Here is a 26,143-nt window from a genome sequence, read left to right as displayed (position 1 = left end):
CCTTGTCCTTGACACGGGCTAGTAGGTCTCTGGTTTCCTCCCCTCGCCTCCTGCCAGGCTGGTGGAGGATCAGACATTTCTGGTCCCTCCCCAAGCCTCCTGAGGCCACTTTCTCTTATGGCCACCCAGCCCCAAGGCTTCCTGATTCATAGGCAGCTGCTTTTTTGAGGTACACCAGTGTCAGGGTAGCTGGGAGTCCAGCAGCCCTGGGTTTTGTGCTGTCCAGTGATGCAATTGCTTTGGGAGTGAGCTGGAAATGTTGTATACAGGCTTTCTCAAAAAAACAGTGTGTTATAAATTCTTCCTCAGGAAAAAAAAAAAAGCAATTATTAGTATTTATTGATGGCCTAATACAATATTTGTCTGTGTCAAAATTACTTTGAGAAAAGTTAGTTAAAAGAGATCCTGTGGACATCATTCCAGGTGGCTGCTGTAGCCCTTAGTTCATCTTTACCATCTAAACATGAACAGAAATGTCTTTAGCATAATGAGAGAAACAAATAATGACTGGAAATTATGTCTTTATGGGAGACTAAGGCTTCCTAGATGTAGGTCGGAGGAAGGCATGCAGAAGTAGGGACCTATTTCTCAAGGTAACTATAAACACGGTAGATGAAATATTTCTTCATCAAATGACTTCTCGACCAATCCTATTGTAGACTTGGTTTTGGTGAGCACCGTGGCTTCTGTGGAATAATAAAATTAAAAGAAACTTTGCAGCAAGTACTCACAAGTCTACTGTGTTTACACTAAATAGAAGAGGAGCAGGACTGTAGTTAAGGTTCCCAATTTTGAAAAGGAAAAAATTGATAAACTACATGAATTAATTACTGCAGTCATCTGGATTGAGGAGCCAAGGGACTGAAATGTGGAGGAGGTGTAGGGTTTTTAAAGTTTCAGATGTGGAAACTACCTAGAATTTATATCCCAAACAAAATTAAAAAACAGTTGGGAAAGGCACCGTACCTAATTTGGTGAGTAATCGTCACAGAAAAGATGTTGGTGGGTAATACAAGGACAGAGGAAAAAGAGGGATCAGCAGAGAAAGTTGTGTCTCAGAAGGCAGGATGTGTAGGAATAAAGTAAACTAAATGAAAGGAGTTTGAGAGAAGTAGCAAAAAGTTCTTCATCTAGGAAGACGTGGGAAAGAGAAAGCCTCCTGTGCTGTGAAGATGAACTATAATCTGTGTTGGATAAACTGATGATGATCTAGCAACACAGCGAAGTCTGGAGGCTGACTGAGGGTATGGAAATGGCAATTAATGCACCAATGGGGGAACAAAACTCGGGATAATTAATGGGCTCCAGTCAGGTGAGTGATATAACTGTTGTTCCAGAATTAAGGCAGAACAGGTATATGAAACTGTATGTGTGAATGTCTTGTGAGGAGAAAAGGGATGGTGTGCCAAGAACACAGTTCTTCTGTGTAAGAACGGAGGAGAGAGTCACATGGACAAGAGCAGACCTATTAATCTGACCTCAGGGGTGCAAAGCTTTAAAACAGATCTTGGAGAAAATAAAATTTTTAAATAGGAAAAATAGGAAAAAAAAAAATTAAAAAATTACAAACCTTGAACATGGTTTGCTAATCTGGTGCTTTGATTTGCTGGAAAAGTGACATCTTGTAAAATCTAACCTTTCTGGATCTCAGTGAAGAATTTGCTATAGTATAGCAACATATTTGGTGTGTCCCCAGGAAATATTTTCTCTGAGAAGGAGGAGACAAATAGGGAAGTAGAGGAATGACATAGCAGTTCTCTAATCAAGTTTACCTGCTAGTTTGGGTGAGATAGTTGTGCTTTATTTTCCCCATGAGCTGACACTACATCCTGTGCAGTCTGCAGTGCTTAGCAGTCCTCTGCAGATGTGGATTCTCGTATTTTGTTCTTGCCAGAGCTTAGGATATATCACGTTTTGGCTGAAAGTGTGTGTTTTTAGATGGAAAACCATAACGGTTGTTCTGGTGTATTACAAAATGACAAACAACTCAGAGAAAGGGAAACAGTGTAGAAGGGAAAAAAAAAGTCAATGTAAAAAAAGTAGAAATGAAAAAATATGCATCACTCAGGAACCTCATGACTTCCTCTGCAGGGGAACTGTTATGGTTCTGGATCTGTATCACATTTGGGTGTCAAAGTCCTGTATAACAGTAACCACTGCTAAAGGGAAGGAAGGAGAGGTGTCCACCTCTTCTGCTCACCTCTTCTTCTCTCAAGCATGGTGAAGGTAGCTCGTACTCATGGCTGCCTTCAGAGCCTGACCTACAAGCAGAAGAGCAGACAGATGGGTTGGTTTAGGTTTCTGGGAGCTCTGATGCCCTACACAGCATTTCGCTCCCCAGTGTTGCCCCAGTGTGTGCTCCCCTTGCACACCACGGACTTCCAGCACTCACTGGCCTTTTGTAGTCTAAAGGAATCAACACACTTCCCCAGTTGCAAGCCTGGGCCTTCTAGATTTCTTTGGGCCAATCTAGGGTAAGTGACATTCAGAAAATAGAAGTTACGTGGTATTTATCCTTGAGGGACAAGTACTTGGTCACTGACAAGTGGCTGCATAGTGTCTTTGCAGCCCAAAGAAGTTACTGCAACCTGGAGACAAGCAAGTCCCTCTGTCTTGGCCACAAAGGACTGTGGTTGGAAGGAGAGGGATTCCTCTGAGAAAGGCATCAGAAAAGCACATGCTGATAAAGTCCCTTACAAATACAGAAATTACGTGGGTAAGACAAAAGCTTCAGACAAAAGAATGAAAGGTAATGACATATTTTTGGGGAGGGGAAGAAAGTATTCTTTGAAGAACAGAATTAACCGAAGCTGGAGGAAGGTGGTTACAGGAGAAAGAAAAGCGTGTCCATCAGGTAGAGGAAAAGCTACACATGCAAAACTAGAGAGAAATGTAAACCACGGCATGATGCATGGTTACTTCTTGTACTGTGTGGGTCAGTTTAAAGTAATACTTAACTTTGATGTTAGAGATCACTTCTGCAGAGCCTGTGGCTGTCCCCGAGGATGTCAGCTGAAGCCAGAATGCCTTCAAGGAGGAGCTTTTTGGTCGTAGCGTGGTTTAGCAGCTAAGTAGGTTTGGGTGAGCTGGGACTTATCATAGAGCATGTGCTGTTTGGTGGGGGAAGGGATGTGAAGACTTTTGCGGGAAATGTTGCTGGTAACACATTACCAGAAGTGATGAGAGCGCTTAAAAACATTATAGCTGCAATGCTCACATCCAAACCGTTTTCCTAGTAGCTGCCCAGTAAGAAGTGGGATGGGTCTATGGTGATCATGCATATCTGAAGAATTGGTGAACAATGCTTAAAAGGTTGAACTTAAGAATGTCCTGGGTGAAATAAAAAAGAATGGGATGTGAAAGTAATCCCAACGCTAAGGGATGCTGAGTTCAATAAGTAGGGTTGAGAGAGCAGAAAAAATTGGCCAGATTCAGAGCTCTCATCCTTGTACAAAGGCTTATGTGCATCCCAGGCTGTTTCTATCCCATGCATGCATTTAATTTGCCATGTGTAGCATGAAAAACTGGAAAGACTACTTAAGGGTGAGCAGTAACCTGAGCTCAAAACTCAAGCTGACCTCTAATCTGACAAGAAAAGCAGTGCTACCACTTTGGCATGAGAAGTGTCTTTTTGCTGGATTCTAGCAACAAAACTGAGACAATCACAGTCATCTGTTGATAATGATGTGCTCGAGGAGCTGCTTCTTGAGCTAAGTGGAAGCAACTAGAAAACCTGTTTCAGTAAAGCTTCTCAGGCTCTGGCAGTAAAAGGTAGGAACATATTTGCACAAGCATATTTTTTGCAATTTCCTCTCTACTTTTCAGCTAGGTCAAACCTTGTGGGGATGGCCAGGCTCTCACAGATTTGGGGGTTATATCAGCGTTTCTGCATCCAGCCTTCTGCTGCTCTCAGCATAGGGCTTACTCTGAGCTGAGGTCCCACTCCGAAGGCAGCGGGATGTAGCTGGGCACTTTGTGAAGTCATCACATTGTTAAGGAGGTTAAGAAGGAGAAAGTGAAGTTATGATAAGGTTCCAGCTTTTGATAGTCACAATTATATGTGTGACAGACAAGAACTCTATAAACAGAAGCATGTACGACCATAGGTAGGATTGAAGCTTTGATCAAGTTTGCAAAAAATATGTTTAAAGAAACTATCCAGTTCTAAACCACATGTTGAAACAGTCTCATGCGTCTTACATTTACCAGTGAATTTCCAGCAAGTTACCTGCTTTTCATGTGTTTGCATTTACCTAAATAAAAACAATCTTTGGAAATCAGTAGTTTAACTATCATAATAAAGCAATATTATCTTCTTCTCGCAGATGGAGAACTGAAGGAAGAGATGTGAAGAATCTGCCAAAAGCCATGAAGGAGGCCAGTGGCAAATCCAGGAACAGAAGCCAAATCTCCAGCCTAAGGCAGCCTAATACTGTAATCAACAAGAATGTTTGCCTTCTGATGTTACAATGAGCTATGCTGTAGCAATACCTATATATTAATAATTTACCCAAAGGGAACACGTTTGAATGTGTGTGTTTGGCTATGCTTTTATAAATAATTCAGAAGAATTCTCTGAATTTTAGTTCTGAATTGAATTTCTAATACTGTTTTCTTTATAACTGGGCATTTTTTCACAAATATTTCTTCATAGGTCATGTTTAAAACATACAGTTCTCAAAATCTGATTTATTAAAATTACCAGAAGTTAATGTCCAAAAATATCCCAGAGTACCTTCAATAATTTGTGTTTCTAGATATTTTACAGTCCAGCTACAGATTTTTTTCAGGGTCCTGAGCACCTCCACTTTAGCAGACGATGGGTAGTTGGCATCTCAGAAAAAGAAAGCTGCGTGTTCCCAGTTAGGATGTTCTTAGCATTGGAAATCACTTGGAAATCTTGCTGTAAATATGTTGGAACCATCACAAGCTCAACTCTGGCTCCAGTTTAGCTGGAGGAAAGGCTACTCCAGTGGACCCAGGCAACAAAGGTGCTGTGAATATAGAAGTCAGTTACACAACCTAATGCTGCCTGATGTGTTGAGGAGTATTTGTCACAGTTTTGGCAAAGGTACAACTTGCTTTCTGTCCTTCCTAGCTATGGCCTCCTATACCAAGTCAGGAACACGTGCACGATACTTCTCTTTGAGATGCTATTTTTTTGGGGTGTTAAGCACCAATAATTGCATTGGCTGCTGGTTTTACTTGCACTCGAGGGTTTGAAGAGCGCAGCAACTTTCTGCGTGGGATAGGGAGGGTTTCCATCTGGCTTTCACCTCAATCTGACATATTAACACTGTGAGCTTCCCAAAATAGTGCTGGTGTCTAACACTGAAACACTGTTGAAGCATTGTCTTAGTAGTAGGTAGTTTGGTGATTTGCTAAGAGCAAATATTAAATCAGACTGGAAAACTGTATTACTTCTACAACATACTCCTTATAGCACCTTTGCAGTTTCCAAATCTTTATGTTCAATGGTTTGCCTGGACACAGGTGATGAGCATACTCAGACAATATGTCAGGTTTGCTACAATCAAACCTATATAGTATATGCAATTCATCCATACTTGTCCCACCAGCAGGTGTCATTCTGGAAAAAGGAAAATATTGTAAATTCCTGAACTGGAGAATTTGGCTGTGACAGAGAAGAAGAAGAAAAAAAGTTGGTTTAAAATATAGCTTTTGAAGGATACTTTACTCTAAATAAAAACCAAAAGAAAGCTAGCTGGTCTGCATTCTTAATAATCTTTGTGCAGCGTGTAATTGTGACATGTAACCAACAAAGGGCAGACAATTGGTAAGGCAAACAAATGTCTAGTTAAAGCTTTCTTCTGCTTTTTATTCTTCTCTGTGACATCTTCACCACTGCTTACTCACGTCCATGACTATAAAATCAGTGATATTCATCAATCTTTAGGATGGACTTTCAGCTTTAATTCCCCCAAAGGAAACATAGAATTGAGAATTCAGATCTTGTTTACTTCAAGGTGAGCTTGAAGCAATCTCATCGAAGCAACTGAAATCAGTAGAATTTCTTGGGATTTAATCTGAAGCAACCAAAAGTAGTATTTCACTTTCTGCTCCACCAAAACTCTTGGAATCAAAGGGAAATTTACTTGAGGAAAAACAGAACAACAAGCTCCAAGGCTTGGCTGTAAGGAGCACATTAAAGTGGGAATCAATTTCACATTTTTAACATTTATAATTACAACAAAGTGATGTAAAATAATTGTACTGTAGGCAGCCATATCTCTTTCAAGATGTTTTTTAACTACAACTGCCCCAATGCTTTTTTCATGGACAGTATCAAGCACTCAGTTGCTGAATGAGAAAAAATAGTACATAAATTTATAATTAATATCTTCACTTCTAAAAGCTGTAGTCTTGGGTTTGCATGAAGCTTGTATTAATTTTTCTGATTTTTTTAGTATTTAACTTTGAAAATGTAGTGGTATTCTAAAATTTGAAGTTAGAAAGTATAAAAGTATTGTGAATGTGACTAGTTAATTATGTGCTTTATTTTTATAGGACCCAGGTAACAAGCAGTGATGACCTCCAACTGATTTTTATACAGTAAAGTATGAAATTTGGAAATTTGGATGAAATTATTTCTTTGGAGTTTTAACTTTTTTTTTTTTTTTTTTTTTTTTTAGTTAAGTTAAATAATACGAAGTTTTGTTTAGTCTTTTTTTGTTTTTTAATGTCAGTGTTTCATTTTATTAATTTTAGAAGAAATCCATGTGCCTAAACATAGACCTGTTGTGTCATTTTAGAGCCCCTGGGGATCTCACCTGGCCTCTGTCTGCCTGCTCAAAGGTGCAGGTCTCCTGTAGGTCCCACACCACACCTGCCAGGCCTGCACATGTACCCTCGACACCCCAGGGTATTTCAGCAGGCATTAAGTACCTTCCTTTAGGAGTCGGAATTTCTCCTTTAGATAAATGCTGTAAAAGAGAATACACCTCAACATATGCTTAACAAAGTTAATGGCAGCGCAGCTGTGAAGGTAATTTCACCTAAGGTGTTTTATTTAAGTTTAACAAGACATAGAGGAAGGAAAGTAATTTCGTATCTAACAAGTACAGAGGTTATTGTGTTTAACGGGATGCTATCAAGAGTCTGTTTTGAATTATGATGGCTAGGCTGAACCTGTATGTGAGCTGGGAGCTGTTGTTGCTGAGGGCACACACCACAAAAGGTCCTGGCCAGAAATCTGGGGCTTCTCATCAGGGACACAGTGGCCTGATGTTCAACCTGTTGGGAATCTGGCAAAAGTAAGCTTAGTTCCTCAGTTTGGGGCATGATGCAGCAAACTAATTTCAGTGAAGAAAGCAGGAATTTCAAGTACCAGGGCACTGAGATAGAGGGAATTAGAGAAATACTTGCATTAATTACATACACAATTAGAAACCTATGTTAATCAGGTCCATTTTTGATGGTCTACTGAATAAGAGGGAAGTTAAAAATCTTGAATATATTAGTTAGCGCATTTGTATATGAATTGTACGATATGGGATTGAGCATTACTTTTATAACCGGAACAATTTGTTGTATGTAATAAATACAAATGATATATTGTAAATGTAAAAAATATATAACTAATCTTAAAAGAAAATTAAAACTATTGAAAGGTAGAAAATTCTGAATAAAATTCACCACAGGCACTAATTAGGATTGTATAGGTAGAGAACACTTCCCCGTGAGCTTTTTTAATCAGTCACTGGCATTACAATCAATAGGAATTTGGTCTACTTTTGCAGAAGTTTAAAAATGGAATTGTTACAGAAAAATACATGCTGCAGCGTCACTTACAAAGTAATCGTAAAATCTGATCTAGTAGTATACGATATTAATTTGATAATTTGTGAACAAAGCAGATGAACTGTATGCATGTACTCATGTACTCTTTTTTTATGTCTTTATCAATCCTTTTCAGGATCAACCCCTAACGAATGGCTGTGATGGTTCCTTGAAGCAAGAATCAGATATCCTCTTGGTGTGATTCATTTCATTGATCACTGGGAATCTGAGCCTCAATGAAGGTGGAGGAAGCCTCTACAGAGAACTGGAAATTGGTTTGTCCCTTAGGAAGAGTACAATGGCATTTTTAACGTTTTTACCAAATACCAGGGTGTGTGATAAAGGTTTGTGGGTTGGGAATTAATTGAAAGATTATGAAACGGGAAAGAACGCGCATTATGGGAAGCCTTGGAGAGCTACAACCTAAGCACCCTGAAATTTGCGACCAAGCCCACAGAATATCTCTTAAGTTATTGGACCCATCTCAGGTGACTGCTGTTTTTGATACCATTTACCAGCCCCAGTAAGCTCCCACAGCCAGACTGGAAAAGGTATTCCTTTTATTAATCTTAGTCCAGGGAACTAAAGTGTATTCTGGGTAATGAAATATTTAGCCTATGGAATAAGCTACAGAATTGAGGTTTTTGGTTTTGTTTTGTTTTGTTTTGTTTTGTTTTGTTTTTAAAGGTAGTGTGCATTTGTACCTGGGAGGTGGTACGTGTTTTTAAAAATGCTGTTCAAAAGAGAATGTGCTTATATCTAAACTCTGTTATCTGCAACATAAAGGTTAACAGTTTTATGTGTATCAAAAACCACATCTCTGTGATGAAACATGAAATGTGTAATAAAAATAATAAGTATAGTACTATGTAAATGACTAAATCATATGTGTAAACCTTAAATAAACAGTTTCATTTCTAAGGGTTACAGAAAACACTCTAAAATTTTATACGGTCTTTCCACCCTCCTTAGTTTTTAATATAATTGCAGTTTTAGAGCTAATCTGTCTATTCATTTAGTAATATTTGTAGTTGTGTTAAATTTTACTGAGGAACAATTTGGCTTGGGGACACTGTTACACTTTATCCCAAGTGTGGTTCATGTTGTCTGAACAAGAAATGTCTGAGTATTTGTCCCCAATGCCCATATTTTTACTCCACCGGCAGCTGTATATTTGTGGTGACCCTACAGCAATGTGTGCAAAGAATGTATACAGTGGCAGTGCCTCTTCCAGAGAGTACCAGGAGCAAAACTGGATGTGGTCAACCCACGTATAATTTGCTCTTCTTGGTTGGGGTCTCACGTGGACAGCACTTAAAGGACACTTTTTGTGTCTGGATAAGGTGAAGGTGGGAGATAGAGAGAAACCATTCAAGAGCCGTTGCTTATGTTCCCTGAAACGGGCTAAAAAGAGCAGCACTTCTGAGACACAGCTTTACACTGAGCATACACAGAGCTGTGTCATTATTAATTCTGAAAATGGGTTTACAATAGTTAGGTAAAATATTTAGTTACTATTTAAATATTTTGATGTATTATAGCTCATACACAAATTTTAGATGTCTAGTGCACTTAGCATTTCCAATTGAAATAACTAGTTTCGTTAACATTTTTAGTGTTACAAATTAATAACAAAAGGCAGTTAATACAGAGTGCAGTTATGAGACCAAAATACTCGTGGTTTAAATTTAAAGAATCAAATGTTAGCGCTTCCCTATGGAGAAAGGTTATTTGGGTAGTGGTGTACTGACATTATCACCACCCACAGAGAAGGGGACATGTTGGTATTGTTGTGCAAGCAGAAATTCAAAAAAGGGAAGAATGTCAGTGTAGAGGGTTTACTTGCTGTAAGTGAATCACACAGGAAAAATGCTCATACCCTGAGTCGTTGTAGCGACCTTTTTTGATGGTTAGAAGGAGAAATAAGCATGAAATATTCTTGTCAAGTTAGAGGGTTTAGGTTGCTTGCTAGTTAAAATCAGTCTTGGTTATTAATGCAGTGGAAAGTTAAGTGATGACCATGAAAATATGATAATAAGTGCTGTTGTAAATTAGACAGGAATGATTTTCTGTGTCTATTAAGAATGATAATCCAATGGGCTAATGATAAACCATTGGGCTGTAGGGCTGCTAAGAAATGTGGAAAATTGATAAAATAAAGGATAAAAGTATATTTAAGTAGGTGTTTCTTCAAAGTTTCCTTCAGGAAGGTGCTTCTGGATGCTACCATACTGCTTCTGACAAATCATGTCTGTTAAGATAAAAGTAAGAAACAGCATTCATTTAGTGGTAAATAGTGCTATCTGTATCTCTGGATTTCTGTTTAAGCAAAGCTTTATGATCATTTTATTTGCCATAGCTAGAAACAAATCTAAAAATAACAATTACTAATTTGCCACTGTTTAGTGTTAGTTTAATCTGACAATTCTGGGATGGCTTCACCTATTATACCTGGAAGAAACTACATAAAACTGGGTGGTTTTGATTAGTTTCATGCCAACATGGGACTGCACAGAAAAGCCGGGTCTCAACATCACTGCATGTAGGGAAAACTTGTTTCTGACCCTCAGTCTGACAACTTGAACACGGACTGAGCTAAACCCCAGGCTACCAGTACTCTGCACTCTGGCTTTTGAAACTTTCTGGATGAGATATAGTTTCAGCATAAAAAGCCAAAATGTGGTGGTTTATGAGCCGTTTTACTTTGTTTGAAGCTAAAATTCAAAACAAAACTCCTGGGGTATAGAACTGTCTGAAGCAAAACATAAGAAAGTTAACACACAGACTCTGCGAACCGAACGAGCCAGTTTCGTTCAGCTCTTGAAATAACTCCTTTTTGCAAGTTCACTTTTCAATTGCACATGTGTGAGATGTTGAAAATGAGTTGGTTTCACTACTCCGCGGCACAGATGAACATTGCAGCTCTAAAGCATCACCCTCTGTCTGAGCAAGGTCTTGCTGTCTGTCTCAGCTGATACTTTAGACGTCTGCCAAGAGATTAAATTTTCTCAGTCCCAGATGAGTTATATTTAGCTTTTGTTTTTTGTAAGACCCAAATACCAGTCTGTATGTTTTTCGTAGTTATATCCAGCTTTGAACTAATTTCCTAAATCTCTTAACAGTTCTCTAAATGGAACCCAGTCCCAAAATGGCAGGAGTTACTTCACCTCTGGGGGTCATCCCAGGATTCGTGTGTTTCAAGTTCAAAGGCTGTTTTTTCAGAGACACTGAACACCTGCTGCTGTTCCTCGCTGCTGTGGGAGCTGCAGGTGCTCAGGTGAAGATCAGACCCCTCCGCCCGGGGTGCTCTTATTTACAGTGAAACAACGAACAACCCTCTGCTCTGCTTTCACTTTTTGTAAAATTTTAATTCAAATGGCTTGAAACAAACCTAAGAACAGCACCAACATAGAGATACTTTTAGCAGAGCATTGCTGAGTGTGTGCGAGTTCAGAGTGGTCAGGGCTCCTTCATTTGCTGGGCAGCTAATCCACTTTCTTTCCCTCAAAATACTGAGGGATTGAACTTCCCAAATTATCACTGACAGAGAAGCAAGGTCTCAGCAGCAGCGGGGCTGAGTCAGCTTCTAGATGTAGATCTCAGACTTTGGCGACTTTGTTGAGAAGAAATGGGGTGATGTTCAGGAAAAAAGAAATTAATATCAGATAATCAGTGATCTTGTGTGCATATCTTTTGCGTATTCGTATGTCAAATTTTTGTGGTGAACTGGTACCTAGGAAAGTGGAGAATACAAGGGGAAATGGCTGAGTTTGAACGTTTAAGTGTATCTTGAAATACAGCTCACAGACTGAGTTACACAAGGATTATTGTGAGTTGAATTTACAATATAACGTCTCACCTCTGCACAAAACTGCATTCTATATGGTGTGAGTGTATGTTACTGAAAAAAACAGTGGTGGTGGTGGAATGCAAACATTATGTGACTTTGCATATCACTTGGTATTTTAAACCATAAGAGTTTCAGGTTTGAGTCATAGTCACTTGTAAGTAGGATATATATATATAAGCATAAATGGCACGCAAGCTGTAAGTAAGGCTTCTGCCTTGGGGTTATTTTTCCCTCGAATTGCAGGTTTGGTTCTCTGTTATTGTAAATCATTATAGCCTCAGTGAAAACTCAGAAGTCAGATTAGATGCTTCCAAAATATGAAGAGAAACCTGAACTAGAAACCTTTACAGTCTTCTATTTTGTTCTCTGGCCACTTTGATTTTCAGAACCTGTGTTACACCTTTCTTACACTTCAGCTTCTCCACAGTGCTGCCTGCATGAAGCTGGCATCAGGATTTGTCCAACCTCTGATTCAGGCCATCAGAGCACTCAGCAGCGTCTGATCTTTCATTAGAGGCAGAAACTTTGTTAGCACTGCTCAGAGAGCACCTTTAACCCAGGATCTTAATTGGAAAACTCCTCTTGTCAGAGCAAGAGCTGGGGAAGATGGCACAAGTGTCTGCTAGCAGCCCCAGAGGCATGTGTGGGAAAAAGTTATTTTTCTTCTTTATTTCCTTCTAGTTCATCCCGTTGACTTAAAACGTGCATCTAGCCAAGCTCTGCAAAGAGTGACTTGCTGAACAAGGGCAACAAAGATGATGGAGTGGAGCATCTCCATTATGAGGAAAGGCTGAGGGAGCTGGGGCTCTTTAACTTGGAGGAGACTGAGGGGTGACCTAATTAGTGTTTACAGATATATAAAGGATGAGCGTCACAAGGATGGAGTGAGGCTCTTCTCGGTGACAACCAATGACAGGACAAGGGGTAATGGGTTCAAACTGGAACACAAAAGGTTCCACTTAAATTTGAGAACTGCTTCTCAGTGAGGGTGCCAGAGCACTGGAACAGGCTGCCCAGGGAGGTTGTGGAGTTTCCTTCTCTGGAGACATTCAAAACCCGCTTGGACACATTCCTGTGAAACCTCATCTAGGTGTTCCTGCTCCGGCAGGGGGATTGGACTGGATGATCTTTCGAGGTTCCTTCCAATCCCTGACATTCTGTGATTCTGTGAACAGGACACTATAAGGTAGGATTAGAGGCTCTGTTTAAGAGAAAATCTGCCTCCGACTTGAGAACAATCCCACCACAAAATAAAGTTAACTTTAAAAGTAATGAGATTTTCCACTGTTAACTTAATAGCAGCGAACCACATGTTCTAAACAATGTTTCTTTTTTTTTTTTTTTTTTTTTTTTTTGGTATAAGGACTCATTTTTAGTAATAAACCCCAGAGTATTAGCCCTGCCGTTTTTCCACTGCTGGAGGAAAACGTGGACTCTTGCTGAGTTGTACAATGAATATCTTAGAGATATTTGAATCTGCCACCAATAAAAAGGCCTAAAATGCTAATGTGGAGGAACCAGTTCAAGGTAGAGGAAATGGAAAAAATGGGGAGAAAGAAGAAAAATCTCTTTGGATCTTTAGCTCTGTTATTTCTTTAGATTGTATTTCTTCTGGGATCCCAAAATCTTCAGTAACAAACAAGTTTTCTTTTAAAAAGTATTAAGTTATCAAAACATTTGCCAGATCCTAATATTAAATCCTAGCAGTCAGCAATGTTTAAGTTCAGCTATATCATTTTGCTGAGTAAGTCATGCTAAAACTTAAAGTTTTCCCCTCAAAATGATCTTTCCAAATGAGATTGATATTGTGAGAAAAAAAGAAAAAAGAGAAGGACGCCTTCATCACGAGGAATTATGGAATTAATTTTCTTTATACACTCTGTTTGCACAGGACATTTTTGTTAACTCTTAATAAAAATACCATTCAGCTGCTACTTTCATTGTTTTTATCCTGGGACCAATACAACATTGTCATTATTGGATATAAAGTGCTGTAAAAACAAATCTAATTTGTTAAGTTTATTTTGATAAGAAATAAATATAAAGGTAGTGCATAGTTTGTACAGTGCTGCTATCATAGGACTCCTGGGTATAATTTATATAAAGAAAATAAAAAAGCATACATAACTTTCTAGTTGATTTCCTTTAACAGGGCTAATTGAAAACAGTTTCTGTTATTTAAAAGTAATTTATTTTAAATATACTTTTAAAAACAAAGTTCTTATTGATATCCATTTTAAGTATAATATTATCTCAGTGTGGGATACAAGTAAAAGGTCAAATCTTGTAGGAGTATTTTCTGTATGACTCAGTTCTGATCATAGATAAACTTATCGGGGAAACCAAATTGGTTAACCTTTTCAGTACCAAAAGCTTGTTTTAACAGGCTACGATGGTTTCTTTCACAAATACAGAACTTCAAAGCTCATACTTTTGTTCTGAAACGTGAAAAAGAGAGTGCTAATTTCCCTTTTTTCTATCTGATAAAAGGCAAAGGCTAGTGACTATAACAGGAAATCAGACTTGTTGAGATTCACTATATAGGCACAGAAAGCAATACACTATTAATTTTTAATTAAGAGCTAGTGTGCATAGTGATACAGCAACAAAAGGCCACAAATTTTTACTTCAATTATTCCTTTAATTATGGACATTGTTAAAGGAGTTATTTTTTCTTGTCCAGTAGCGTCACACTTATGTATGGATCTGATTACTGGAGCACTGAAAGACACTGTATGAACTAAATGGCTGTATGCAGCATACCTCTAGGAAGCAGCCTGTTTCCATATTGCTTGATAGGTTGCTCAATTCCTGTCCCGTTAACTGCTTTGTGACATTTCTCGGAAGTCCCTTCGGCTCTACTTCCTTCTTTGTTTCCATCACAGCAGTGCCAACAATTCAGTGACGTGGGTTGCTTCCATACATGCGGTCAAACTCAGCACCAGAGACCGTCCTTCTTTTTGAAGCCAAATCATCATAGAATCATCGAATTCAGAGTGACTGAAAGGCTTTGGTGGACTTCTGACCTGAGACCACGCTCATGTCTGAAAATAAAACTGTCTCGGATGTTAATGAGCTGATGCCATGAGCTTCATGGCATTTATGCAGTCTCACCTCTATCAGAATGATTTAATGTGGTAACTGGGGGACAGTTTGACTCATGAAGGGTTTTGCCTGCAAACTCAGTCCTGCCACCTTTACTCATTTTTGCATAGCATTTACTTTCACTGGCTTGCGTGAAGATGTTGTGCTCAACAGCATTAAAAGAGCTGAAGTCTTTCTCCAAAGAGCTCCAAGAGAGCTACATTCCAGACGTGATCTGGTGGAGGACTCTCGAGATGCAGATATTAATGATATTTCTCATATTCAGTGAAGTAAACGCATTAAAAATATCCAGTGGTGAAGGTACCTAGAAATCTGGTTTTGAAGGTCAGAGCACGCAGGGCACTAGCTGAGCTGTAGCAATATGCTGGTTCTGCACAGCAAAAAGTAACAACAAAAGTCCATAAGGCATGTCCCAAGATGAACTTGAATGGGCTTGGGATGGAAATTTTGCCAGCCCTGGTCATATACAGTGAAATGTTTGTCTCACGCTGGCTGTGGCAATGAGCTTTTTTTTCTTCCATAATTTACAAAATATGAGCAAGTAGGTAGTTAAAGCATTTCCATTCTTCCATGAATGGAATAATTTTACATGGTATTTTCTAAGCAGAAAAATAACTGGCACTTGGGGAATTAGTTTGTCACTCTCACAAAAAGTAATTTCATCCGAACAGTCAAAATAGTGCAGTCATCTGGACAGACAATGCAGCACACTCAGCGCAAATAGGCAGTGAAGATAGCCTTTTATTCTATGAACAAGAGGTGATTGCTTTGGAAAACTTGCTGCATCACTTCTAATTATTTAAAGGCCAAATTCATGGTTTCTTCCTGGATTCATTAACTGTGGAGTATTTTCTTCTTTGTTCTATTTAAATTTAGATTGGTTATTCATACTTCCTGGCAGTGATTATAAGAGGAGGATGACTGAGAATTTGGTAGGTGAGTTAATCTCATTTTTACTGTGTCTCCGGAGCCACCACTTTCCCTTCATGTTACTTGACACCAAAGACTCTTTACAAGTTTTGCAGAGTGAGACCAAAGTACCAACCTCTTGCATCCTTCCATCTTTTCTTCTGCCCTGTTTTTGCTGTTCCCCCTTTACCTTCTGCACGTCTCATTTTTTAGCCCCCCTCACCATCCTGACACTTGGATCCCTTCCAAACATGCCTCCTACCTACAGATGTCTGGTGGGATTGTCATCATTTGAGGTTGAGGAGTCAGTAGAGAGTGGCTAGGGGGTCACTGACTCAATGGGGTGAAGTCCAGAGGTCCCAAGTGAAACCCCATCTCCAGCCCCATACCTTGAAAATGAGCATGGTTCTAGTGTCAGCAAGGAATCGCTTTAACTTTGGGACTTCTGAAGCCCAGTGGATTTGTATGACAGGTGAGCACAAACTGGTGTTGAAGCCACTCTCCATGTTGAAATGTTGTGGCTCCTTCCCCCTTCAGTGGGTATTAGGAGTCATAATAACATATAAGTTCACACTACAGCCCCACTTTCAGTCCCAGCACTTGTAGAGTTTGTGTATGGATCTTCTCTTTTCTCGCTGGCCAGTTATTTTCATGTGGATTTAGAGATGCTGATAAACTTTGAGATCCCTGTTGCATTTGACTTCCTTGGCAAAGACGTTCAGCCGCTTTTCAAGGGGAAAGGCACAGATGTGAACACACACCTCCTGAAACGGCTTTACAAAATGTGGCCAAGCTATAGATGGTGGAGAAATCTTTTTGATATTCTTGCACTAGTGGTTGTACTAAACATTGATGTGGACTTTCAGCAGGAATTTTGCCCTGGCTGTGTTGTCTCTACTCTCTTTCTTTTTCTCTCTTCCTTCCTTCCTTCCTTCCTTCCTTCCTTCCTTCCTTCCTTCCTTCCTTCCTTCCTTCCTTCCTTCCTTCCTTCCTTCCTTCCTTCCTTCCTTCCTTCCTTCCTTCCTTCCTTCCTTCCTTCCTTCCTTCCTTCCTTCCTTCCTTCCTTCCTTCCTTCCTTTCTTTCTTCCTTCCTTCCTTCCTTCCTTCCTTCCTTCCTTCCTTCCTTCCTTCCTTCCTTCCTTCCTTCCTTCCTTCCTTCCTTCCTTCCTTCCTTCCTTCCTTCCTTTCTTCCTTTCTTCCTTCCTTTCTTCCTTCCTTTCTTTCTTCCTTTCTTTCTTCCTTTCTTTCTTCCTTTCTTTCTCTCTCTTTCTCTCTTTCTCTCTTTCTCTCTTTCTTTCTCTCTTTCTCTCTTTCTCTCTCTCTCTTTCTCTCTCTCTTTCTCTCTTTCTCTCTTTCTTTCTCTTTCTTTCTCTTTCTTTCTCTCTCTCTCCCTTCCTCCCTCCCTCCCTCCTTCTCTTTTACACTGAGAGATGACTGAAACAGGCCTGTGATGTGCTACCAGTCTCATTATCTAAGATAATGAGAATAAGGGAGATTGCAGATGGCTCAATGCATCTTTTAACAGATATATTAAAAAGTTGTCGTGATGTTAGAGAAGTACACAAACTCGCCGTGATAAATCTCCCTGGTGCACCTCACAGCTTCTGAGTTTTGCTGTGTACTCTCTCTTCAATGCTTCTGCTCCAAAAAAACACCTCATTGGTTCAGGTCTTTTAAATAAAGCACTATCAAAACATAACATCTCTAAAGTCACCATTTGGCGAGTGGCTGGAGAGCCTATACCTCTCCCCATTGCTGCCCCAGGTCCTGGACGTTCGATGTGCCCAGAGTTCCCTACGATCAGGAGGCGACAGCCCAGCCCCAGGCTTTGCTCAACAGCTGAGCACCCACTCCCTTTCCTGCTGCAAACCTACGGTGAGCATGACTGTCACACCACCTGCTCTCACCCTGCTTGGGGAAACAGTTTCCAGGTTTTTGCAGTCAGTCTTGGAGAACTTTAAAGACTTGCAGGGATATTAGATGCTAAAATGATCAAATACTACAAAGCTTTGTAGGGAGATGTGGTTGTTTTGAGACCGGAATGTTATCTTATTTTTTTCCCAAATGTATATGTTGGTCTCGGGAAAAATATTACCTCTTTCCACAAACTTTCCACAAATTTCCACAAAATCCCTGCATTTTTAGCCTTGGATTATCCTGGCTGCAACAGCAGTAAAAGTACCTTCAGCTTTTTATTTTCTTTTCCATTTCAAGCCCTCTAAATGACATGTTGATGTTCTCACTGCTAGCTGAAGAGGAGTGTATCTCACAAGGTTCCTGTCTTCATGTGGGACGTGGCATTACGCTGAAGAATATGCCCAGAACAGTGCAATGTGGATTTCACCTGCAGCCAGGTACATGGAGGAGTGGAAGTTGCAGCAGCTGCCAGAGGATCGGTTCTTAAAGGATTTGGACACTTGAGATCAAACCCAGGGAGCTGTGAGAATTTTGAAGGATCAGGACCTGGGTGTTTCTTTTGGGTTTAGCTTCATGCCAAGCTGAATCTTCTCTTGCTGACAAAGAAATCACCCTTTTTGACCGAAGTGATAGAACAATTGGGGGTTTCTGCTTCCCAGTGCCTTGCGTTCCTGAGTACAGATGTCTGTCATTAGTTGTTATGGACCTTAAACCTTTCCATAATTACTGTGGTTGCAGTTCTGCAAATAGGAAGGGATGGTGAGATCTGGTCACTGAGCATGGTCCTGTCGTGTCTGTGGGTTGTGTGGTCTTCTCTGAGCATTGACCAAATTCAGTGTCCCACCACAGCTGTTTTTTCCCTGTAATGTATTATCTCTAATAAAACTGAAGCCATTCAATTCACCCATTGCTCTCCCACTGCATTTGTACTTTCTGAGAATAAAAAATCACCTTTTTTTTTCAACTGGGAGAGACAATACGTATGTTTTTAATGTGCTCTTTGACTTATTACCCAGCTGCAGAAAGTGCTCCAGTATGCAAGTACAGGAGATGTGTTTATGTGTCTGGTCATCTCTGGAACGCGTAACTGCCGAGCAAAGGCTGGGAAACTCTTGCGGGACGGTTGTGCCAATGGTGACCTGCCAGCACCGGCAGCCTCATCTCTGGTGGTGAAGACAGAACGGTGGATTCCTCTGCAGTGCTGAGGGTCTCTTGAACCTCACAAGCCGGAAGGTTGTGGAGCAAACATCTCCTGGTGTTTGCTCCAGCCCCTTTGCTCCTTACAGCCGGCACTCAGCTGTTTGCAGGATTGGGCTTCTGCTGGCTGGAGAGAAAAAACCTCATTTGAACAGGATTTCTGTGTGTGCAAAAGGCCTACTAGAAAACGGTCGAAGCTAAAATGATCACACATGTCCTTCAGCTTAGGAAAAGAGAGCTCTAAGTGAGAGCATGTGTGCTCCGACTGTTGGGCTGAGAAAATGTCAGCCTGATGTGCTTGGGAAGTTCATATTGATACAAACAGGGAGGCTCCCTGCTGCCCACAGATTTCCCACATAAAAGTCCTACTGGTAGCCGTGGGAACTTAGCAGCAGCCACGCTGTGGCTAAAGTCACCACTCTAAAAATGTAGTGAAATTAGTGTTCATAAAAGTGAAAAACACGCCACAAGAATGAAGATGTTCTGATTCACGACCATAAAATTTACATGAGTTCTGGCATAAAAAAGCACTAAATTTTGCAGTTATTCTGGCTTTGGAAAGGCATTGCTGGTCAATTTTTAAAAAGATCCTTTCAGCAAAAATCTTTGGCTTTTCACAGGTCAATTTTTTTGCACCAAAACAACCTCCTCCAAGTCATGCCCATGATGTGATGCTGGTCCTTCTCACCAGCCTTGTGGAAAGGGCCGATCCTGTGCTGCACAGTGGCCCCTAGTGAAACTGAGTAGTTTGTTCCAGAGTCTGCAAAATAATTTCCAGTAGCTGGGGTGTTACTAACTTCAGTTCTGCCTTCTGATCTGACTGTCACCTCACCCAAACTATGGCACTTACTTACCATATTTTTAGGACAAATAAAAAAAAACAACACGGGAGGGTATGATGGACCAACAGACTTGTCCCAGTGTAAATCGGACATGAACTGGGACACAGAGGCAAAGGCAATACTAGCAATAATGCATCTGTTGTAGCTTAACAGAATCATTTAGCACCATTTTTGGTTTGAAGTTCCCTTTTTTTGACTTTTTCTGCTATGCCTACTGTAAGGAGATGGGATGGCTACTCCAGCTCAGGCTCTTGCTGCTAGAATTTGGATTTGTATGTTGTGTCTCTGTTACAATTACAGAGACTCACCCTCAAACGGGTACCCTTGCCCCTCGCAGCTTTTTTTTCTGGCACCGCAGGGATCTGAAACAGCATCTCTGTAGTAAAAGTGTTGGATGTTGTCCTATCAAACTCGTTCTCCTTGATTTTATAGGAGAGATGCTACAAAGCGATGAGCATCACCCTCCCCTTGTTCCTCATGGTGTTCCCTCTGCCATGATGCTGTTTAGTGGAGCAGTGGCCAAGCTGACCCCTCATCCAGCCAGCTATCATGGTCGCCGCACAGACACCACCTTCCCATCCCCACCCCCATGCTGGCAACAGCTTATGACAGCAGCAATCTTAAAAATAAAACAGGAAATGATTTCAATAGGGGATGTGGTGGTTGACAGAGAAAAGTGGGGTAGGTCTGAAGTTCAGTCGTTCTTTCATGTGAGTGCTGGGGCCCTGCAGACATGTTGCAGGGGAATGAATGTTTGTGCAGCCTTTCATGTGGTGGAGACACCCCTGCTTGTTTTTGTTGTTGCCACTACCAAGACCTATTGTGGTGGCTGTCCTCCTGACCTGGGTCCGAATGCTGCTGGTTGCAATGCAGCAGCATTTTGCTAGGGCTGCACGGCCCCGGGGTGCTATTGGCACATGCTTGGTAGTGTGCGGGTGTTGCCTGATAATCTGTCCTGTGTTCGGGTCACCACGATAACCCCTAGACTTTAACATCGCAAATACTCCCTTGCAGTAACTGCAGCTGGGATAGCTGTGCTCTGGCCAGTAAACAATTCACTTGCCCACCACATTCCAGTATGAGATACCATTTTGGTTTGATGCCTGTCAGAAATGTCTACCCAACTTACTATTTCTTCTGAGAAGAACCTTTGGCATCTGATTAGATTATTGAATGGGAAGGTTTTGGGTAGCCTGGTCCTACATGTTGCTGAGAGCTCTTTATCCTCCCTGTTTTCTCCCGGGGGATCATCTGGAAGGAATCACAGTATCACAGAATGACTGGAATTGGAAGGGACCTCTGGAGATCATCTATTCCAACTCACCTGCTCAGGCAGATTCATCTAGAGTAGATTGCACAAGAATGTGTCCAGGTGGGTTTTGAATGTCTCCAGAGGAGGAGACTCCACAACCTCTCTGGGCAGCCTGTTCCAGTGCTCTGGCACCCTCAAAGTAAAGAAGTTTCTCCTCATGTTTAGATGGAACCTCCCATGTTTCTTTCTGTGCCTGTTGCCTCTCCTCCTATGGCTGGGCACCACTGAAAAGAGTCTGGTCCCATCCTCTCGACACCCACCCTTGAGATATTTATAAGCATTGATAGGATCCCCTCTCAGCTTCTCTTCTCCAGGTTGAACAGACCCAGCACTCTCAGCCTCTCCTGGGTGAGTGCTGCCCCAGGAATGCCGGGCAGTGGGAGACTCTCAGGCTAAAAGATGCTTCTTGGCTTCAGAAAGCTGAGTATTTTCTTGGAGGCAATGTCTTGGGCTTGGAAATGCACTTTTGGTCTGCTTTCACTAGCTTTGTATTTATACTGAATATTTATTTCTCTCACCAGCTGGGTTAAGTGTTTTTTCCTGTATCATTCAAATGTTTAGAATAGAGGTTCAAATCCTTCTCTGCCTTGAAACACAAACATACCATATCTGGGTCAGGAAATCCTTGACCTCCAAATCACTGGAGGTTGACAGAGTATATCATGGTAGTTTTATTATGGGCTTGCCCTAGTCTTGTACTCTTCCCTAGGCATCTGCTATTGCCAGCATTAGAAGCGGGATATTGGGCTAGAGGGACCTTTGGTCTGACCTCCTATGGATGTTTTTATGGGTTTTTTTGTCTTTATCTGGGGCCTCCAGAGGCTAATAAAGATTTTGTAAATATAAAGAGTTCATTGTGATCCAAGAAGAAGTCGTGAGCATAGGAGGGCTCTCCCAGCCCTGTGCTCCCCGGGAGCAAAGGTCCGATAAGAGAAGTGGGTGTCTGGCAAGTGCTGATGAAACAACTTCCAAGGTCTATCAGTTACTAGATAGATGGTCCTCAGTGGGTAATGAAAATAACTGTTCCTGGATGCTTCTTAACATACACTTCTTCATACAGTGCATGATTTAATAATTTCATACACTATGTAATTTGTCATTTATGTTTGCTTCTAGCATTGTCCTACAGCCTCACTGGAAACAGCAGATCTACCTATCTCCTTTGTCTTCTTAATTGGTTTCTTCAAAGAACAAAGAAGTCTCCAAAGACATCCTGTCTGCCTTGTCAAGCCCTGAAGGCCTGCTGAGAAGTGCGAATACCCGTGCTTGTTATTTGCTGTTATCTAAGTGGAGCAACTCCAATGTCATGAAGCTGTGCAGGGGTGTCAGGCTCACTGAGACACATGGTGTTTGTGGAGATGAGCTGGAGATGAGATCTGAGATATCTTCAGTGCATCAGGAAATGCCAAGGGGGTTTTGAGACAGCAGAAAAGCATCTGCCAAGACTCCTCTGAGCTTGTTTTCTATCTGCTTCTTCTCTCTGCTTGGTCAAGGGGAGCAAATGGGACAGAAATCCCCTGTGTAATTCAGTTTTCCTTTCCACTTTTCAGTTTGTTTCTAAAAGACAGTTCTGCATAAGGAGGAGCGTCCTCACAGATGAGAAAGGACCTCAGCTGGGTGATGGGGGAGGTTTGACCAGCTGGCCCAGATACATAACCCATGCCTGCCTCTCATGAGGGCTTCTGACCCAAAGCTGCTTAGCCAGATGAGAGGAGAGGAAAGAAAAATGGCAAAGTGGTTCCCACAAATGATGTGAAAAACCCGCAAAATAATCAGACAAGGATTTTTAAAAAAACTGTTCATTTTTCTATCTTCCCTTGCTCTTCCAAGACTAGAAGAATCCCCTTCAGTACGACATTAAGCCTGTAAAGAGTCCTATTCTCATTCTAGTCAGATGTTGTTGAAGGGTTTAGAGCTGTGGTTTCAAACCTGCCTGAAGCTGCTTAACCTTCACTTGCTTTGTTGCAATCTCTGGGTCCTGAGCAGGAGCTTCAGTATTGACACTTGTAAAGAAGATGCTATTTTTAAAATCAGGCTCTACAATCATGTTTTTCATGCTCCCAAAATGGTCCTGAAGATTCAGATCTCTGTGTGCCCAACCCTGCCACCCCTGTGCCAGAAAGGGCAACAGCCCTGGCCCTGCAGCCAGCGCGCATCAGCAGCAGGGAAAATTCAGTAGAGCTCATCCAGTTACCCTAGGAGGGAAAAAGAAAGTTTCAACTGTACAATTGGTGCTTTTCTGAATATTGTACAACTTTAAAAAAATCCATTTTTTAAATTAGAATGATCAAAGTGGCTGCTTCTGCCTAAAAACTTTCTAAGTGACACGTTATCGCTTAAAAAGTGTCCATAATCTGCTTAATGTGAGTCAAGTATCAATGCAATATGCAACCTGAAAAAACACTTTACACTGAAAAGTACTCGCTTCTTACAGGAGCAATTGAAGTGGCAAGTGAGGATTCTGCTGTGAAACTGGAAAACACCCCAGAAGCAAACCCACAGCAACTCATGGAGAACGTCAGCCTCTCTAGAAAGTTAAAAATACCTAATCATAAGCAAGCACTTTTAAAACCAACATGGCTCTCTGTGCATGCATCTCACTTGTCTAATCTGTGGGGATCCTTGTTATTCATTCAGGGAGGGAGGTGAAGATCACTGAAGTCAATAGAAAGACGCAGAGTGATTTCGAGCAGTTTTTGATGTCACACACTTCGTGCCTTCTGACTGCCAGTGTCCTCGGTGTTCACTGCCATCCAGGTCTTTGGTGGCCTCTACAGTAGTTTCTGAATTGCAGTGAGAAGATGAATTTCTGATGTTTCACATTTCTGATACACTGGTCTGCCCCATCCCCCTCACACTGTGAGCCTGCAGCTCCCACAAACAGAGCCAAGGATTTCCAGGTAGACCTGGAAATCATGACTTTTGAACTTCTTACAGTAATAAAAACTAAAGGGTGCTTTTCTTACCCAGTGGCATAAGGAAGGAAGGTTTATGGAGGGATTAATAGTGTCCTTTACAAATGCTGAAGTCATGAACATGCGCGTGACTTGGGTTCAGCCAGGGTCAACACACAGGATTTGCTGAAAGGCAGCAAACGCATAGGCTCACCCAAGTGGATGGGTTTGACTAAGTTTCAGGGCTGGGGAATAAAAAGGGTGAAATTCCAAAGCTACAGTTTACTGCTTGGTATTTTTTAACACAAATATGTCCACAAAATAGTTGGTGTCTGCAGTCACTTTTTGTGAAGCTGGCTGCAGTCGCCGATCGGGTTACCAGAGGCGAACGCTGCGCCCCGGCTATCCGGGCTCTCTCCACAGCTAGGGCTGGTGGGGGCGGCTGCATCCCACAAAACCCCACTGTGGAGGATGAGTGCCAGCAGCAGCACCGCTCTCCCGGGGTGCTCCCAAATTTGCCCTGGCTGAGCAAACTGGGGTGCTCTGTGGGGTGTGCAGGGGCGGGGCGTGCAGGCGCGGGCTCAGCGCGGCGGTGGGGACAGAGACAGCTGTTGAACACGCAGACAGCCACCCACCCACAATGTCTGCAATGCACAGCTGCTGCTGGGCTGCATTACAAAGGTGCCTCTGCAGCAGCACATGGGCTGGCTGTGATACCAGGCTCGGGCGATATTTTACAAGTTTATTTTCTGTGTTGCTTGCGAGCACAGGCACGCTTTTATGGCATCTAGAGCATTTTGCTTAATGATTTGGTAGTATGCTGCTGACCAGACAGCACATTTCCAGATTTAGATTATAAGAGGAAAACAGCAAGTGGTAGGTTCAGGTGCAGGTCAGTGGATATATTATACCAGAGCTCCTCCGATGAGCACTGGAGTACTCATGCTCCCCTGGGATCAATACTGTAAGCCGTGCTCAATAGGTATGGCCTAAGGTGTTTGCTTTTATGATTACTAGTACCATTCACACTGGGAAAGCTGCTGTTATCACATTGTAAACATAATTTTTAATATCATGGAATCTTTTTGATTGATATTTGGGCTTCAAACAGGAATGGAAGATGTTAATTTTCTCCTGTTCTCTAGATGTATTAAGCAGCATTTTAGCTGGAGGTTTTCAGCAAGGAAAAGAAGAGTACAGAGTTAGAGAGAATATTCTGAATCTGCTGATGGGTTTGTTTTTAAATAGCCACTAGTACCAGTGAGCACAGTTTGGAGGAGGAAAGCAAAGAAAAGCTGCAACCCAGACCATGAAAACCAAAATTGGTGCTGATGGCCACATTACAGACAAGCATGGAAAAATAAATACCGGAACACAATGTCATTGGCATTCAGCATGAACAAGCAGCATTTAAATATCTCGCTTGTAATAAAACCTGAGTTTACAGACAGCATAAACCAACTTACTGATGTGGTTCATATCCACCACCTGAAAGGTGGTGGGAGATGGTCTGAAGAGCAAAGCAAATCCTGATAATAATGTTTAGTAATTACAAACTGGCCTTGAACACTGCAAAGTTTTTTTAGATTAAATTCTGTTTAGTTAAACTTTAGATCACCTTTTACAGGGCAATATTCCATTTAAAGATAGACCCAGGGCTGCACGAGCCCCCTCAGCCTGCTCTCCGAGTGTAAATGGTGATTGCCAAAAGCATGACGGGTACAGTATCAACAGAGAAACCTGCTTACCGTTTCATTGCCACAAGGAATAAAGCTCCCTTGCTCACTCTCGCTGGGCTGAACTGCTTATAAAAGCGCAGCCTAAGCCCCAGCCCGGCGTTTGCTGAGTAAGATCTGGCCCGTGTAGGAGTCACTCATGAATAACCTGCCCGGAATTACGGTTCAGGTTGCTCACAGATCTCCCACATCTTTTAACACAATGGTACTTTTAATGTCAGGGTGTGTCATGCCCCTGGGGTTTGCTAATCATGGCTTTTGGGAAGGTGGTCCCTGTCCCCAGGCAGAAAGGGGATGTGAGAGCTGCCGCTGCCTGGGGGTGGCAGGGGGTGAGGGACAGGGATGGGGACTGTGCCTGCACCAGCAGGGGGGAATCACCTGCCCCCAGCACAATGTGCTAAGTTGGCTCTACTTGACATATTTATTTTTGTGACAAGGAGACTCAGAGTGGCTGGAAAGGTGCAGCAACTGCGGCTTTGATGGCTTGAAGCTCTGATTCATCCTTTGGGAAGGCTGGCTTTGATGCAGCAGTTAGAAACATAAACCACATGCACACTAGCACTTTTAGGTCGATAATGCTT

At 41.6% G+C, this 26,143-nt stretch overlaps 1 long non-coding RNA gene across 23 annotated transcripts in view; it reads left to right on the top strand.

The window, feature by feature from the left end:
• Nucleotides 1-18,484, top strand: part of LOC102090459 (uncharacterized) — a 95,821-nt gene extending 77,337 nt beyond the window's left edge. For 8 of the 23 annotated variants that reach the window (XR_010470485.1, XR_010470476.1, XR_010470473.1 and 5 more), the window contains 2 exons: nt 4,326-6,578; nt 6,774-18,484. This is a non-coding gene — a long non-coding RNA (uncharacterized LOC102090459). The remainder of the gene's footprint in view (nt 1-4,325; nt 6,579-6,773) is intronic. The other 15 variants (XR_010470452.1, XR_010470483.1, XR_010470459.1 and 12 more) reach the window with 6 other exon arrangements.
• The last annotated feature ends 7,659 nt before the right edge of the window (nt 18,485-26,143 follow it).

This window comes from Columba livia, chromosome 1 (assembly GCF_036013475.1).
Source record: "Columba livia isolate bColLiv1 breed racing homer chromosome 1, bColLiv1.pat.W.v2, whole genome shotgun sequence".
In the NCBI taxonomy this organism is placed as follows: domain Eukaryota; kingdom Metazoa; phylum Chordata; class Aves; order Columbiformes; family Columbidae; genus Columba; species Columba livia.
Note: the sequence above shows the minus strand (reverse complement) of the source record. Positions and strands in the feature narration are given on the sequence as shown.